The sequence below is a fragment of the Pteropus medius genome, unplaced genomic scaffold, assembly GCF_902729225.1.
Source record: "Pteropus medius unplaced genomic scaffold, Ma_sr-lr_union100, whole genome shotgun sequence".
Taxonomy (NCBI): Eukaryota; Metazoa; Chordata; class Mammalia; order Chiroptera; family Pteropodidae; genus Pteropus; species Pteropus medius.
The window spans coordinates 239,082-255,083 of NW_024347671.1; the positions used below are offsets into that span (position 1 = coordinate 239,082).

The 16,002-nt window shown below is 33.2% G+C and overlaps 1 pseudogene; it reads left to right on the plus strand.

The window, feature by feature from the left end:
• Positions 1-536: 536 nt before the first annotated feature.
• Positions 537-655, plus strand: LOC120614221 (uncharacterized; annotated as a pseudogene).
• Positions 656-16,002: the final 15,347 nt, after the last annotated feature.

Below are 16,002 nucleotides of genomic sequence, written 5' to 3' on the forward strand. Positions count from 1 at the left end.
GAGCTTTTAACCAGTAATCCCACATATGCAAAGAGATTCTAATGAGTTAATGCCATGTCATAATTCGAGAGGGTTAAAATACTAATCCAACTTCCTTTTTCATAATCTTCTATCCTGGTTAACCATATTTATTTCTGGTGGTAGGTGCTTATGACCTACATGTTAAGGTTTCTTAATATTTAGAATTTTAAAAAAGTAAATAGCTGCTTAATACAGGTTGCATGTCAGTGTGTGCATGTGTGTGTTTAATAAATCTGTAAGCATAATATATTAGGCTCGCTTTCTAGCTTCTATTTCAGGGAAACTTTTCAGAATGCCAATTTAAGAATTATTTCATACTAAAATATTTAAAAACAGAATTAATCTTCGTGAATTAATACAAAGCTATATATTCTCTACTCATGATATTAAACATGTAAATGTTATATTTTTATTACTATTTTCATTATCTGATTATTCTTCGTTTAACCAGTGACATTAGTATTAAATATCATGCATCAAGCATTTATATTTTGCCATTACATTACCAAAAGTCCATCTATGGCCATGCCACCCTCAACGTGCCAGATCTTTTCAGATCTCGGAAGCAAAGCAGGGTTGGGCCTGGTTAGTACTTGGATGGGAGACCACCTAGGAATACCAAGTGCTGTAGATGTTAAAAAAAATAAAAAAATAAAAATAAAAATAAAAACAATACCAAAAAGTCTATAAAACTAATCACTTTTAATAAAATAAAATCTCTCAGAGGAATATATTATTCTAATTATATATATATTAGAGCTGTCCAATAGAACTTTCTACAATGATGGAAATGCTCTAAATATGTTCTGTCCAATACACTAGCCACTAGACACATTTGACTATTGAACACTTGAAAGGAGGCTATTGCGACTAAGTAACTGAAATTTTAGTTTAGTTTAATTTTAATTAAATTTCAATAGCCAAAGGTGACACAGTAAGTGGTTAAGTTGGAATATAATAATGATAATAATAGTAAATAATATAAATGTCTGTTAAGACACAGCATGAGCCTGACTCTCTACCTTCAAATTTGATATATGTGCTTAACCTGTTAGACAAGGTCACTTAAAAAACCCAGACATTTCATTTCAAGATAAGAGTATTCCTTGATTTTTCTAAGGAGTTAAAATTCTCAGCTTCAGAATAGGACAAGCTCTGACTACCACCAGCTCATCTCTTTAGATGATCTGGATGTCTTACATAACGACAGAGCTGAGTTTTGGCATTAGAGGAATGGTAATTAGATTTCAACATTAGGTCCCATTATGACTTAAAGAGAACAAAAAAAGAACAAAGAAAAAATAGTTATCAAAGATTTTCTTTTTAAGTTTTGCACTTCAGAGTTTTGATTCATTTAATAAAGGACAGCATAAGAAATAAAAAAGCACGTTTCCAACTAAAGTTAAAATCAGAGTTTGAATCAAGTAATCAAAGACATTTCTTTTACATTACTATGAGCAAATTTGGGACTAATGCCAACTCACTTAAAGATTTGCTTCAACACTGTCCTTTAACTTGTGATTAACACACGCATTTCTCCTAAAATAAATTTTTTATTGTTAATGCAAAATTTACTGAGGTATAACAAACACACACCACGAAATGCAAAAATCTTAAGTGTACATCTCAATAAAATTTTGAAAACTAGACACATCCATGAGACTAGCATCTGCATCAAGAATTACATTACCAGCATCCCAGAATGTCTTTCATGCCCTTCTAGTCATACCCAGCTCCCCGAGGAAACCACTATCCTAATTTCTATTGTTATAGATTAGTTATGAGTATTTTTAAAATTCATATTGTTGGGGTCCTAATATATGTTCTGTTTTCTGTCTAACTTCTTTTACTCAATTTTGTGTCGTGAGATTCTAATCTTTTATATTTGAAAATAGACCTGGTAACACAACACAATCACATTTAGAAAAGAAAAGGCAGTTAAATAGAATCATTGTGATTGTTTGGTACATTAAGCTTCTTTGCACAGTTCTTATTTCTTAACTTACGATTTCAATAAATGAGTAATTTCACTTTATAGTATCGCTAATTTATTAAATTATGATAACCACAAAATCGCCATATTTTACTGTAACAGATTAAGGTGCTCTTTTAAACATACCTTTCCTGAAACAGAAATCATTTGATGTCAAAGTTTGGGTATCGAATTAATAATTATAACTCAGGAACATCTATTTTCTTTTAGAGTTTTTCATAGTGCATTTGGAGTGAATTATCAAAAATGAGATAGAGGATTTTTAAAAAATCATGTTTACTGGACTTTTTTTATTCAAAAATATAAAACTCGAACTGTTGTTAGTAATGATTCCACTTTAAATTTCTATTTGAAGGGGGCTTAATCCTCTTTGAAATCTCGAAGCTCTCATTTCAGAAAACACTTCTTGAGCATGGTTGACAGAATTATCAGCATTCTGTCAAATCTCCCTGCTCTCTCCCAAGTATATATAGTGGAATACTAGTAAGTTAAACAGTGAATGATAAAAATTCTAATAGGTACTATACTTTTAGCATTTTCAAGTTTAACGTTGAGTCTATTCCATGTTTAATGAACAATGGATTTAAGACAGAAACCTATATATATGATGTGACTTATACATGTTGCATATGTGTATTATAATCATACACAGTTAACAATGTTCCTTTCATAAATCAATTACAATACATGATTCATTGAAATACAGTCCAAGTCACAAAAAATACTGACAACAAAATTAAGAACACAATTTTAAATCTGGTTCAAGATGTGAACCAGGTAAGGGAGTTTCAGCACAGAGTGTCTTATATCTATTTGCTTCCTACTTTTAATACCTGTAAATTTACTTGTTTGTATTTTGTATTGTGTTTTTGAAAGAGGTGGACTCAAAAGTCAAGTAGATTTTTAAAAGAAGTCACTTAGAGTTTTAGATTTCCTTATAAAATGAGAAGAATACTGATCAACAAATATTATTTATTATGATATTATATGGTCAAGTGCAGTCATAATTACCTAAATGTTATTATAACATTTAAAATAATATTTTCCACACATTTACCAATAAATGTGCAAATTTAAGCACAAAACCAATTAAAACTCTTATTACTTCAGACATATTATCATAAGATTGTAACTCCCTTAATATAATACATTAATCATCTTTTTTTTCTTATTCAGCTCAAGATGCATGTACATTGCTCTCCTGATATATATATTTATATATTTATATATATATTTTTTATATTTATATTTATATATATACATTTTTTTCCTGCTCTCTCCTTATTGCTTCCTGGTCACTTTTGAATCAACCATGCACAACCTCTCTCTCAATTGAAATCCATATATTTATATGTAGTATACATTTTACCCTTCCTTGTTGCTGAATATAATGAGGCTCTAGGTATCTAGTTCTTAGTCTACCTTTTTAACTTCACCTGCTTTTTGTATGAATATCAGTGTTTATGTAGATGACACACCCACTCACCCATTTCAAATTCCTAGGCATGAAAAACCTTCAATCTTTGAACTGACTGACTGCATCAATTTAATTCTACACTCTAGCCTTTTGGTTTATGGAGATATTATTCCTAAGAAAACACTCCAGCTCTGGAAGCATAAACTTTAATGAATAAATTTTGGACCACAACTTCCCATTGCTTTCTTATTCAGTTAAGATCACTTTGATACTAACGGTGAGTTTTTAGTTCCAAAATAACTTCTCTGCTCTCACTACTTCAGGGCTTATGTCCCTTCCCTCTCCATCATAGATTTCACAGTCACCAAGTTCTCATTTTTTTTCTACGTCCACACCTGGAACTTCCTCTTCTTGAATCCATTTAACCACCAACATACTCTTGGGTGACGGAAGAGTAATGAAAGAAATTAAATAATCAGGCAGACTAATGCTACTATAAGTCCATGATCTCTGAGTGCAACTGTGCTTGTATTTATTTGGAAAAATGGTGTCCTATGTCTTTTGTCTTGCTCCAAAAGTTCACCCTTTTCTTCGAATTGCATATTTATTCAGTCTCCTCCAGTGAAGTTGTAATTCACACAAAAATTGAGGATATCAGCGTGAAACAGCTCAACTTCACAGTCTATAAGTACAAAAGTACATATATCTGTACTCTTTGTCTTTCTTAAAATCTCAGAGGAACAAACTGACTCTTCTGTTCTGAAGGTCCTTATGCCTTCATCTAAATCTCTCCCATATCTTCCATGTTTAATGCTTCATCAGCTCTATCTGTCTCTGTACTTCCAATCTTTTCCTCTACAAACTGTAAGACATCTTTCTCTCATTAAAACAGAACTAAACTTTTCTTTTACTCTATAACAACTTCTGACACTAAATCCACAATTTTCTTATCTATTTTTCACAGTTATATTCCTCAGAAAATATTCCTACAATTGTTGCCTCCAATTTTTCACTTCCCAATCATCCCTTAACTGTAGCTGGAATCCTGCCTCTATTGTTCCACTGAATCTGTTAATGCCAATGACTGTGGTCGGCTGAATCTCAGATCAATTATCAGTCCAGTGCTCTTTAAAACACAAAGTCCATTTGCATTGTTTGTAGGATGTTATTGCTGATGCTGCAAGCTAGCATATATGGAACACTTACAGTTTTCTAGGTGTTATGTAAATATATACATTATTGTATAACAACCTTTCATTGAGTAAATTTTATTATTATTTTATAGGTGAAGAAATGAAGACACAGAGAGATTTTGCCCATAATTTGCCCATAATCACACAGATAGTTGATAGCACAGCTGGCTAGGTCTCACTCTAAAACCACTACATTGAATGTATCAAACTAAGTACCAGAACTAAAATCTTAATGAAAACAACAGTAAATACTAGATAACATGTCTTAAAAACTCTTCCCAGAAATATCAAGGGGGTAGAAAGACAATAATAAATAGCCAGGTCAAAAACTAAGTGAAGGTAAAAATACAAAAACCTTAGTGATGATGGCTTTCACTTAGAGATTTTTCACTGATCTAAGTCAACTTAAAATTTGATTTATGAGGCCTTGAGTGTCTCAGAGAACAGGAGGCAAGACACAAGGCTTACTCATGGAAATGAGTCTAAAAATGTTTCCATTCCCAGAATACAAAATTCTCACTCTGAGGGTGAATGAAAAATCCATCTTCCTTTCCAACCACGACTGCCACAACTACTCCAAAACTGCAAAGAATATTGTCTAGCTTAACCCTTGATTTTGAGTGTAGTGGAGAAAAACTGTCCTTGAGAATTCATAACCAAACACAAGCTCTCATTAGAGTTTGTATCCTTTATTCACATACCACCAATTTGTTCAACTCAGAGAGAAACCATAATATTTTGAATTTGTAAATCTAATAGTCCTAAACTCTACCTAAATGAACAGAAACAACACAATTGAGAATTTGAGAAAAGTGATTGTTGACTGATAATGGCCTAACACCCTCACAGAAGCATATTTTTTCATCTTTATTAAACTATTTGCTCATATTTACATTGTACAATTCAATGAGTATTTTTTTCAATTATAGTTGGCATACAATAATATACCACTTTCAGTTGTATAGCAGTGACAAGAGACCCACATAATTTGCAGTGATCACCCCACTGAATCTAGTACACTTTCCCCCTTACATATTTATTACCTTATTAACCATCTTCCCCATGCTACACTCTACATCTCCATGTCTATTCTACAACTATCTTGTACCTCTTAATCCCTTTGCCTTTTTTCGTCCTCTCCAACACCCTCCCATCTAGTATCCCTCTAAATATTCTCTGTATCTATGAGTTTATTTCCTTTTATTGTTGTTGTTGTTGTTGTTTTCTCCTTTAGATTCCACATGTATGTGAAGTCATGCGATATTTGTCTTTCTCTATCTGACCCATTTCATTCAGCACAATACCCTCTAGATCCATCAAGACCATGTCTTTTTCCATCACCCTCCTTTTAGTCTGTGTGTTTCTTTTAATCCGAAGTGAGTCTCTTGTAGGCAGCATACATAGGTGGCTCATTTTCTTATCCATTCAGCCACTCTACCTTTGGTTGGAGTACTTAATTTTTTTCCATTTGAGGTACTTGTTGATAGACATGTAGTTGTTACCATTCTTTATTCTTGCTTTTGATACATGTTTTTCTTCTTAAAGTAGTCTCTCCACCATTTTCTGTAATACTGGCTTGGTGGTGATAAATTCCTTTAGCTTCTTTCTGTCTGGGAAGCTCTTTATCTGTCCTTCAACTCTGAATAACAGTTTTGCTGGATAAAGAATTCTTAGTTGTAGATCCTGGGTTTTCATCACATCGAATATTTTGTGTCAAGCCCTTCTGTCCTGCATAGGTTCTCTTGAGAAATCAGCTGTCAGTCTCATGAGTGCTCCCTTGTAGGTAACTAAAAGGCTTTTCTCTTGCTCCTTTTAAGATTCTCTCTTTATATTCAACCTTTGGCATTTTAATTATGATGTGTCTTGCTGTGGGCCTCTTTGGGTTCCTGGGTTTGGGGACTCTCTGAGTTTCCTGGGGTTGCATGTCTATTTCCTTCACCAGGTTAGGGAAGTTTTCTATTGTTATTTTTTAAATAGCTCTTCAACATCTTGTTTTCCTTCAGGTACCCCTATAACATGGATATTTTAGCGTCCCATGGAATTATTGTTATAGTCTTCTTGCCATTCAGGCTCAGTGTCCTTGGCTTTCCCATCCTCTATATAGGTCATTTGATCCTCTTCTTTATTCACTTTGATTATTCCATTTAATATACTTCTCATCTCAGATAATGTGTTCTTCATTTCTAACTGGTTCCATTTTATAATTTCCATTTCCATTTTTATGTTTTTTTTTAATCTCTTTGTTGAAGTTCTCACTGAATTCATGTACACTTTCTATAAGTTCATTGAGCATCTTTATAACCAGTGTTTTGAACTCTGCATCTGTTAGATTGCTTGACTCCATTATTTCTGGATCCCTGTTCTGTTCTCTCATGTGGTTTCTGCTTCTCTGTCTTCCCATTTTGGCTGCCTTTCTGTGTCTGTTTCTATGTACTAAGGAGAGCTCTGAAGTCTCCCAGTCTTATTAGTGTGGCTTTGTGTGGTAAGTGTCCAGTGGCACAGACCTGAGAGGGGTTCAGCTGCAGGCCAAATTTAGCCCCAGCCTGTGCCCCTCTGGGGCCACCTGTTAAGATTCAGCAAGAAATCCACAGATGCTATGATTATACTTGCCTCAAAAGGCCACACCAGAAATCAAAGCCAACTGCCACCAGTGTGAGTGCAGGTGCTGCTCAGCAAGGGGCACCTGATTAAGCAAGGACACACCTGGATGTGGCGTAGATAAGGCCGTGAGTTGGGGCAGGCAGGGTTTCAGGGAATCCTCTGGGCAGAGTGACCTCTGTTATCAAGTTTTATGACATCTTGGCTATAGCGGAGCTGAGTCCACACACTGGGAGGCGGGAGGAGTCACCAGAAAAACGATGGATATCGCTGGCACTTTTGTTTGAGAGAGAGCCTCGCCTCCCTCCAGCCTTCACTCTGACAACTCGGTGTCCCCCTGTAAGTAGCTGGTGCCTTTCCAAGCTGCCGACCAGGTACTAGTGGTCAGAGTCAGTGAGTCTGTTAGCACAAAAGTCCACTCGTGGACGCAGTCTACATAAGAGGCGTTTGTAGCTGTTGCTGCTACTGCTGCAGCCTCTGTCCCACTCAGCCGCTCAGGACCAGGCAGCCTCACATCCTCGCCCCATCCTGCCTTCTGCCATTGCAGACCGATATCTTATATTTCTCTCTAGTTGTATGGCTTGTTCATCTAGACCTCAGATGATTTTTCCTTGCTGTTTGCTACTTGTTTTTGTCACAAATTTGATTTGGTTGCCAGAGGGATGAACAGACCTCTATCATCTATGCTATTTTCCACCCTGCAAGCACCTTTTCAAAGAAGCTTCCTCCAATTTATGACTCAAATAATTCTGGCTTATAAGTTCCAAGAAAGATAAAAAGTAAGAATAAAATAATTCTCATAATGAACAAGAAACAAACTATCATGAAAAAGCACCTGTCGCAACAAAAACAACAAAAGGCAGTCTTTCCCACAAAGGCTTTAGATATTTGAATTAGCAGATAAGGAGATAAAACAAAAATGTTCAATATATTTTAATAAATAAAAAGTTCTTAAAAATATGAATGAAGAGACATGAATAAAAAGTATCTTCTAGAAACAAAAAGTATATATCAGCAACAACAACAACAACAAACAAAAACTCTAAATAAAAAATGGGCAGAAGCCCTGGAAAGATACTGCTCCAAAGAGGAAATACAGATAGCTAACAGACATAAGCAAAGATGCTCAAAGTCGCTAATCATTAGGGAAATGAAAAATTAAAACCACAATGAGATATCACCTCACACCTGTCAGAGTGGCTATCATCAATAAATAAAAAAATATCAAGTGTTGGCAATGATGTGGAGAAAAGGGAACCTTCATATATTGTTGGTACAGCTGCCATGGAAAACAGTATGGAAGTTTCTCAAAAAATTAAATACTGCTGGGTATTTATCCAAAGAAAACCAAAATAATAATTCATAAAGATCTATGCACTCCAATATTCATGGCAGCACGATTTAGAATAGCAAAAATGTAAAAGTAACCTAAATGCCCATCAACAGATGATTGGATAAAGAAATTATTGTTCATATATACAATGGAATATTCCTCAGCCATTAAGAAAAATGAAATCCTACCATTTGCAATGACACGGTTGGACCTAGACGTTATTATGCTGAGTAAAATAAGTCAGACAGAGAAAGATAAATATCATGTGATTTCACATATATGTGGTATCTAAGAGACAAAAAAGAACAAACTAATCAAAAACAGACTCACAAACATAGTGGACAATTTGGTGATGGACAGAGGGGAGGGGTGTCAGGGGACTGGGTGGATGGGGTGAAGGGTTAAAGAAGTACAAATTAGTAGTTGATAGTTGGGCAGGAGGATGGGGAGCATGGCCAAGGAAATAAAGATAGCATCAATATAATGGGTAAGTGGAGGACCAAGGGAGGGTGGGGGCAACTGGGGCGATACTTTTTCTGAACATATAGATGTCTAACTAATGTCCTGTATACTTAAATTTAATTTAAATAAATTATATATATATATAAAATTAAAATTAAAAATTCAGAGATGAAGTTGTTAGCAGATTAGGCAGAACTGAGGAGAGGATTAGTGAACTAAATAACAGGGCACAAGAAATGATCTAGAATGCTTTACAGTTACAAAGATAAAAAAAATCTAAAAGCAATGTTAGACAGAATTGCAAGTGAGAACATTTAGCCAACTTCTAATCAGAGTTTCAAAGAGAGGGGAGAATGGAACATAATTTTCCAAAACTAATAAAAGACAGCTATCCACAGATTCAAGCCCAATAAACTATAAACAGCATAAATAACAAGTAATGAATACCAGGAACCCACACATCATGTAGAAACTGCAGAAAAACCCCTGCACACCCCAAAAGTGGAGTCTTAGAAGTAGTAGACTGACAGTTGACTTCTTAACAGCAACATTAAGTGATAGATGTGAGAAAAATAAAATCTTCAAAGAAAAGAGAGAAAATAACTGTGCATTTAAAATTCTAGCCCTAATGAAAATATCTTTCAGGAACAAGAGCAAAATTAACACTTTGTCAATGTCTGAAAGAGTTTGACATGAAAAGATACCATGGAAAGTTCTAAATTGTGTACTTCAAGTGAAAGGAATGTGATTCCAGATGGAAGGTCTAAGATTTAAGAGGAAATGGAAAGGCAAAGAAAGTGTTAAATATGTGAATAACTGTAGAGCATGAACTCTTCAGCAAATAATTAAATCATTACGTGTGGTTAAAAAAATAAAATCAACCACAATGATATATAAATTGAAATGGGAATGACTGTGGTTAATATCCTAAGACTAAATAATAATGTTCAAGATGGAGGGGACATTGATTTTTTTAGGTATGTGTTGTGTTAAAATTTCTACGTTACCCTTACTTAATAAAATAGAGTATATTATGTCTCAAATATAACCGGGATACATGTAGTGTTAAAAAAATTTTTATCCCCAATAAGATTTTAAAAGAAAAAAAAATGTAGGGAAAAAAAGGACGATGGAAAACTAAAATGAACTGTTAGGGAGTAAAATTTATATCTGTAACAACAACAATGTAGTTCAATCTTTAGAACAAACAAGGTTAATCACACTGGATAGAATACATTCTACTGTATAAAAGTAGGAAAGTGATTGAAAACATAATTCAAAGTTTATTTACAGTTTAATGTATTTCTAGGTAGAATTTTACCTTACTGTTTCTTTTCAGGGTGTGGGGGAAGAGGAGAAAAACCAATATTCAAACATTTTAACAATATTGGAAGTTAGGCCTGATACATTCTGTGTGGCTAAGAAGAACCAGTTTGAAAGGAAACTCCTTGCCTAAAATGTCATTAGTCAAGCATGAATAAAGCAGAACAGCCATGTGATATTTTAAAAAATAAATTACCGTCAATCTAGCCTGTACTATTTCCTTCAAAACTGGAGAAAATTCATAGAGATAGTGTGTGAACAGGAAAAGTTAATAAAAATTATAAATCTATTCTATCACTTTTTAGATGAACGTAAAGGGATATCTCACAAGCTTGGTTAAATTCATGCCTAACAATCACAGCTGATGTATAACGGAAACTCTAAATGGATCAAGTTTAATAAATACTCAATGTCATTTTACTGATTTCATCAGCTTCTATATAATCAAAATTTTATAATGGGTTTCTGATAGTCATTATTACCTGGAAGAGCTGACTGTGGAAGATTCGATTCACTGACTTTTGCTTCTCTTAGTGAGCAAAATCATCAAAGTCACGTTTAGAGGTGTATTAAAAGAGAGTCAGAAATGCCTAATACAATTATACTTCCTGTAATTATATATATGTATATATATATATATGTATTATATATATATGTATATATATATTTTTTAATAAATGTATATATATATTTTAATAAAAGCTAAGATGCTGGATACCATTTATGCATTTCTAAGACCTCTTCTTGAAATTTTAATACACACAGGTGCCCAACATTAAGAGCAAATCACCAAATAATTGCCTCTATCATACAAGAGAATAGGTGAGCTCATTCATTTTTAGCAGCCAAGATAACTATTCCCTTCTGTTGTGTAAATGAACACTATGCATGCAGAAATATTAGGAGAATAATTAGTGATATTCTAAGAAGCTCCGAAGCCCATTAAAGTCTAATAATGCTAACTGTAACGCTAGCTTCTCAATTAGACCCCATTTTAACATTTAACAGCACTAAAAGCTGACTTTTTTAAAGAATGTAGTGTAAGTATCTTCAAATGTTGGGGTGAAAATACTCAAATCTCACAATTTCACCAACAAATGTCAATATTTCAAACTGCGCTTACAAGAGGCAAAAAGAATAGAGCTTTTGTTTCTTAAACTACCTTAAGTTAGCTTTTCTTTTTAGAGACTACAAAGAAATCTTCACTTTAGAGCCCTTAAAGACAATATATACAAAATATAATAAAATATAAATGAGGAAAATATCAGGTATATTGATCTATTTATAAGGCTATTCGAGATTTGTGCAAAAAATAAAGAGGAAAGAAATCAGTTAAATAAGAAAGCTTAGCGTTTGATTTTTTCATAAGAACATCCAAAAAGGTACCACAGTACAATGTTAATAATGTCAATATGTCCTTTAGTATTTGTATAGTTAAGTAAAAATTGATGTAATTCAGAAATAGTTTAATCAGCAAAATACAAGTTTGCATAGAAACAACATTTTAATAATGCTATGTAGCGACATACAACATAGTTTGAATTATAAAGACCTTTATAAGGGTTTTAGTATTATTTTATTATAGTTAGAATTTGCCAGAATTGAGAGTTTGTTAGAACTAAGTTCACTCTTAATTTAAAGAGTGGTGCCAAATATCATGGGATAATATCAATTTAAAAATAAAAGAAAGAAACTGAAGAAAGAAAATGTTTCTTTTAATATTTTCTAAAGTTATACACTGACATATTCTATATTAAAGAAGGCATGAGAGTTCAAAATAAGAAAAACTTGCATTATATAATAATTGACACATTTTTTTTAAATTTATTTTTTTACCTATAAAATATTTTGGAAAATAAATATTATTACCTCAAAAAATAATTGTTTTGTTCTTTCTTCATTATTGCTGATATAATGACTAATCAAGTATTTCTCAATGATGCTTTAAGATGAACTCTGAAATTATTTGTTTGAACTTTCATCCATGTGGAAAAGATACAAATTGGGCTCTATTCGATAGAAATAGTGACAAAACACATGGATAATTTGAGCCCTTTTGAATTTGAAGAGAAAAATGGTTTTCGATGTTGATTTTGAATAAACAAAATGTTATAGATTTTTACTAGATGCTTACTTATTATTAAAATGTTTAAGAAATTTATAATTTGAAATAATTTTATAGTTATAAATCCTAAATCCTTCAGCATTCAAAGCAAATTATATGTCACTCTCATTATTTTTAACTCTCTTCTTATTTACATTACATTTGATCGATACAACCCAAATTTAGGGATTTTTTTCCTCAGCTCCAACCCTCTCATCTCTCTTCTGGCTCCCATCCTTATTTCTCTTTTTGTATTTCCTTTTCCTGATAAGGGCATCAGCATCTATGGATAGAACTGGGCTAAATATACTCTTCAACTATTTTATTCACCCCTTATTCCCTATTTCCAGTTCATTAGCAAGCCTTCTGCAGCCTATCACTGCAATATTTCTCATTTCAGTGACTATCAATCAAGCTGATGCTGCCCAATTTCGGGCTCTCATGTCTCATTTTTTTACTCCAGCAATAGTTTAAAAATGACTCATACCTTCCTCCCACCAGAAGATGGATGTTAAGACAAGTCCATTAAGGATTCTCACTGGGATCCCAGGTTACCATTCCAACATCTTGCCCTGTATTTACTGTTTCCCCAAACCACATTATCTAGTTTGTTTTTTTTTCTGAACAATCTATGTTCTTTCATGATTTCAATCTTTACACAGATGGATTCTTCTACCTCAAAATGTTCCTTGTCTGTTGGCCAAACGATGTCCACTCCTGAACTACACTACGATACTCGAACGTGTGTGTTCACACACACACACACACACACACACACACCACACACACTGAATATGAATAATACTGAATAAAGAAATCAAACCTCAGATTAAAGTACTACTTTCTAAAAGTTGGCCTGATTCCTCTAGGGAGTGCTGCTTCCACCTACATGTTCTCCATAGCATATTTTCCATATTTTTTACTATTGCATTTACCTTGGCTTATTATAATATTTATCTGTCTCAATTACACACAAAATTTGTTCCTGATCTTTTTTTTTTTCTACAGTAGTATCATGCCCACTAAATGGTCAATAGCGATTGGCTTGAATTTAGCAGAAGAAATATCGGAGATAAATATTTAGAAATAACAGATGTGAGATTGGTTCTAACCACTATTAGCTATATGAGCTTAAGAAAATAACTCTCTAGGGCTTAGTTTCTTAAGTGTAAAGTGAGGAAAATAGGACATGCTGAATAGGACGGCTGGGAAAATGCAGTGCTTGGCACAAATGAAGCAGTCAAGATTAACTATTGCTGTAACTGTACTATTGCCATCTCTATGAGGAGGTTGCAGCCATTTACTTATCAGGTATTGCACGTTTAAAGACATATCACTTTCTACCTTTTACACTTTACTCTAATTCATTGCGAGCAGGACTATTTTCTAATTCATCTTCATATCTCATAATCCTAAGTGTCCAGTGCCTGCATATAAAATGTAGCTAGGAAATATTTGTTGAAAGAATCAATCTGCCATTCAGAAAGTATATTTATTAATGTCTCTTCAGTGAATGCTATACTTTCTTTTTTACTGATAGCAAAGTGGAAGTAGCTAAATTTTTGTTGTATTACTGAAATAAGATGCTTATCAGAGACTAAACTAGTCATTTTGAAATATTTTATTGAGAAACTGCTAGAATATTTAAGGTTACAAATCACATTGTTATTATGTATATTACATATAATGAAGACCGCACAGTTTATAATTATTAACTAGTATTTTAGAATTACATATGGCCAAGGATTTAACCATAGGCCCAAAACTTAAAATACAATCTAATTTTAATATATTTAACTGAACAGGGTATTTGACCTGAGATAAACTGATTAAATAGTTTAAGAACACAGATTTATGAAGCAGGGTTAACCTTATATTCATTTATAATTTTAATTATTGTTCATTTTCTCATCTTTTAAAATTTTTATCACTTGGTTAATCTGTAATTGACAAGAAAAATCTTTTTAAAAATTATTTATTATTATTTATGCCTACAACACCTGCTTCCCTAGGTTGTCTCCCATTCAAGTACTAACCAGGCTCGACCTTGCTTAGCTTCCGAGATCAGACATCAGGCTTGTTGAGGATGGCAGGGCCATAGACCATGAACCATGGCTCCACTGGGGCGTGAAACCAGGACCTTCTGTGTGAAAAGCAGACATGCTAACCACTACACTATGGAAGTACATCCAGAAACATCTTTTCAAAAAATAAAAATTTAAATTTAAAGTAAAATATATAACATTAAAAAAATCCCTTTGAACATAAACTTAAAACTTTGCTTTTACACCCATTATTAGAGGATTTACCTCAGTGTTCCTTTCGTCTATCGATGAATCTGTTCCACCTTGCTCCATAAAGAGATTTGTGTATCTTTTCATTTAAACATCCTCAAATATATTTTTACAACTTTTAGTAGACTATTCATGTTAGAAAATATACAAACATTTTTCATTATTACAAAAATGTCAGAGTATGAATAATGTATAAGAAGCTTACTTATCCCTTAATTTCTAAGTTTAATAGAAAATCAGGGGAAATGAATAGTGGGGTTTTTGCAAATTAATCTGAATGTTGAAATCGCTAAGCAGTCTTTCTGATAATTCTTCTTGGTCTATCTAATGTGAGATTAACAAGCACAAACAAAGAGCTTTACTACAAATCACACAAACAGAAAACTTTTATCATGCTCTATTAAAAAAAAAAAAGCATGCCAAAGGAAAATAGAATTCAATTTATAAACTCTTTACTTTTGAAAATAGAGAACTTTCAAATCTATATTAAACACAAAATGTTACAATGAAGCTAATGCGCCATTTCATTAAGGGTTTTCATCATAAATAAATGTTATATCATGTTAAATGAGAATTTGACACCAAAGACAAGTGAAGTAAAAACACAAATAAATGTATGAGACTATATCAAACTAAAAACTGTCTGCACAACAAAGGAAACCATCAACAAAACAAGAAGGCAACTGAGAAATGGGAGAGATTTGTAAATAACACCTCTGATAAGAAGTTAATATCTAAAATGTATAAAAAACTTATACAACTCAACAACAATAAAAACAAACAATCCATTTAAAAAATGGGCAGATGACCTGAACAGATATGTCTCCCACGAAAACATACAAAGGGCTAACAGATATGCAAAAGAATGCTCCACTTTATGAGCCATTAGGGAAATGCCAATCAAAACCACAATAAGATATCACCTCACATAAGTAAGAATGGCTATTATCAACAAGACCTGATCCTCTTTATCCTTATGTACCTCATCCCCTGCCCCCTTTCCATCCGATAACCACTAGAATGGCTATTACCTACACCATCTGATAACCACTAGAATGGCTATTACCAACAAGACAAGTAATAACAAGTATTGGTAAGATTGTGAGGAAAAAGGAACCCTCATACATTCACGAGGGGAATGTAAATTGGTACAACCACTATGAAAAACAGTATAGAGTTTCCTCAAAAAGTTAAGAATCGAATCATCATATGGCTCAGCTTGCCTTCCTCTTGGTATCTACCTCCCAAATTGATAAACCTTTAA